Source organism: Pipistrellus hanaki, assembly GCF_964339955.1.
Source record: "Pipistrellus hanaki genome assembly, chromosome: 10".
Classification (NCBI taxonomy): Eukaryota; Metazoa; Chordata; class Mammalia; order Chiroptera; family Vespertilionidae; genus Pipistrellus; species Pipistrellus hanaki.
The window spans coordinates 73,080,593-73,083,203 of NC_140512.1; the positions used below are offsets into that span (position 1 = coordinate 73,080,593).

The 2,611-nt window shown below is 47.0% G+C and overlaps 1 pseudogene across 1 annotated transcript; it reads right to left on the minus strand.

Moving 5' to 3' along the window:
• Positions 1–593: 593 nt before the first annotated feature.
• On the minus strand, positions 594–1,800 carry LOC311629132 (inorganic pyrophosphatase-like; annotated as a pseudogene). The gene has a single exon. The product of its transcript is annotated as an inorganic pyrophosphatase-like (transcript).
• Positions 1,801–2,611: the final 811 nt, after the last annotated feature.

Sequence of the window (2,611 nt, forward strand, 5' to 3'; positions counted from 1 at the left end):
GGCTGTTAGAAGTTTCTAGCAGTGAGACAAGCAGGGGGAGCCGCTGAGCATGGGGCGTTCCCACCCCACCTCGCCACTTCCCACTTCACACTGCGCCACCCCTCCGCCTCGCTCCCTCCCAGGGCAGCAGCCTCTTCCCGCATCCCTGAGCTCACACCCCAGGCCCGCCCACTTCACCACTGGCAGCGCTGTCACTGCTCTTGGGTGTCCACTCCCTTCTTGTAGTTGCCCCTCCCTCTGCTGAATCCCACTCCCCCCTCTTCCACTCTTTCCATCCCACCTCATTCAGTCACCTCTGCCTGCTGCCTCTGTTCCTGGGTAAGAAATTAATTAAACAAGGTGGGTTCTGAAGCCACATGCCTGGAAGGCCGGTGCCCTGTGACCTTGGACAGGCCACTCAATTAGCGTGCCTCACTGTGCTCAGCCCCACAAAGAAGGGCTGGGACATGTGCACTGTGCTTCCCAGCCTCCTCCAAAGCCCCCCAACTCCACCCCCAGGACCACTGCCAACCCCTGGGTCTCGCCGGGGCCTGCGTCTAAGCCTGGCACATTAGAAGCTGGAAGAAACTGTTTTCTTTTCTTTTTTTTTTTCCCCCAGCAAAATAATTTTATTTCCTAACACATAGTAAACATATACATCCAATATCTCGCATATTTATTCACAAATGACTTCCAAATTCCAATAACTGCTTTGATATTTAAGCATGTGCTCAAAGTTATCTTAGCTGAGATGAAAAATGCTTTCATATGAATAACATACTAAATATATTGGATTGGTCACAGCAGAATTTTCTTCGTTAGATTAGTTCTATAAATTTAAAGCTTAGAAAAACCACTACTTTTGCATCTAATACTTCCAGATGAATATGATGCAGTAATATCAGCTTGTATTCCGGAGAAATTTCCTTAGTTTTTCTGGTGATGGAACCATTTATCCACATCTGCAGGTATTGTGCAGGCAGATTCACATGGTGGTGGTAAAGCATCCACAATGGCTTTGGCAGCATCTGGATCACACTTGTAGGGGCTCCCAGACACTGTGGTGTTCATGCAACCGATTCCTTTTCCATCGGTTTTCTTCGTCACTAATGCTCTCCAATAGTCATGAGTGCTTTAATAACGTCAGTTGCAAAATCCTTATCTTTAAATTCCGCATTGAAAGAAAACTGGTTCTCTGGTTTTCCATCAGGAACCTTGTACCTTCTAAACCAGTCCACAGTAGCTTCCAGGTAGCCAGGTTTCAGCCGCTTGACATCATTAATACCATTATAATTGGCTGCATCAGGATCATCCACATTGATGGCAATCACTTTCCAGTCAGTCTCCCCTTCGTCAATCATAGCCAATATGCCCAGATTATTTCACCTCTTGCACAGACCTTGCTTCCGATTTCACAGACATCAATCGGGTCATTGTCACCACAACAACCAGTGTGCTCATCATTGTGTCCAGGGTCTTCCCAAGTCTGAGGGATGGCACCATAGTTCCAGATATATCCTTTATAAGGGAACACATTTGCAACATAACGGAGTTTCCCTTTTTTCACATCTTGTTTAATTGGGTTCAAAGGGTCCTTTGTATAATAGCAATCTCCATTTTTGTATTAGACCAGCGTGGTACTTCAACCACCATGTTGAACACATCCTTATCTGCATAAATTGGAATATCATGAAATGGAGATATATATTGTCCCTTTTCATTTGTGAAGAAGACGCGGTATTCGAAGGAGGAGGGCGCGGCGCGCTCCTCGCTGCTGAAGCCACTCATGATGCCGAAGACCGGCCTCAGCCACCGAGCAAAGCCACCGAGCAAAGCCACCCGCCCGCGGCGCCGACTGACAAGGGGAGCCGTCCGCGCCTGCGCACTGCCGGACCGGGCTGGGAGCGGCTCGTGCCCGCGGGTCTCCCCCCTTTTCTTTTTTTAATATAATTTTAAGAGGGCAGGACAGGGCTAACTTCTGACTCTGATTTGTACTGTGTCCTCCATTTTGTATAACTATTATATATCACTATGTAACTGGACCCTAGCCCTCACCCAACCAATCAGGGTCAGCCAAAGCAGTGACCTCACCACCCCTATAAATCCTTTGTTCTAGGGAAACCCGCTCTCTCTCTCTACTATGCCACTGCATCGGTATGTGGGGTGTGAGCTCAGGCTAGCTCAAAATAAAAAGACTCTTTTGCTTTTACATCGGACTCGGCTTTTTGGTGGTCTTTGGGGATCACGAAATCTGGGCATAACAAATTTATTGATTTTTTTACAGAGAGGAAGGGAGAGGGACAGAGAGCTAGAAACATCGATGAGAGAGAAACATTAATCAGCTGCCTCCTGCACACCCCCTACTGGGGATGTGCCTGCAACCAAGGTACATGCCCCTGACTGGAACCTGGGACCTTTCAGTCTACAGTCCAACGCTCTATCCACCGAGCCAAACCAGTTTCAGCCAGAAGAAACTGTTTTCTGAATAAATGAACAAGGTATGAGATCATTGCTCATGAAACCTTACAATGTGGTTATGAGAAAAGGTTTATAGAATTATATTTGGACTTCATGGCAAGGCTGAAGCTGTTTGTAACATAAAGGCACAATGGTATAAAACTTGCTGAAATAA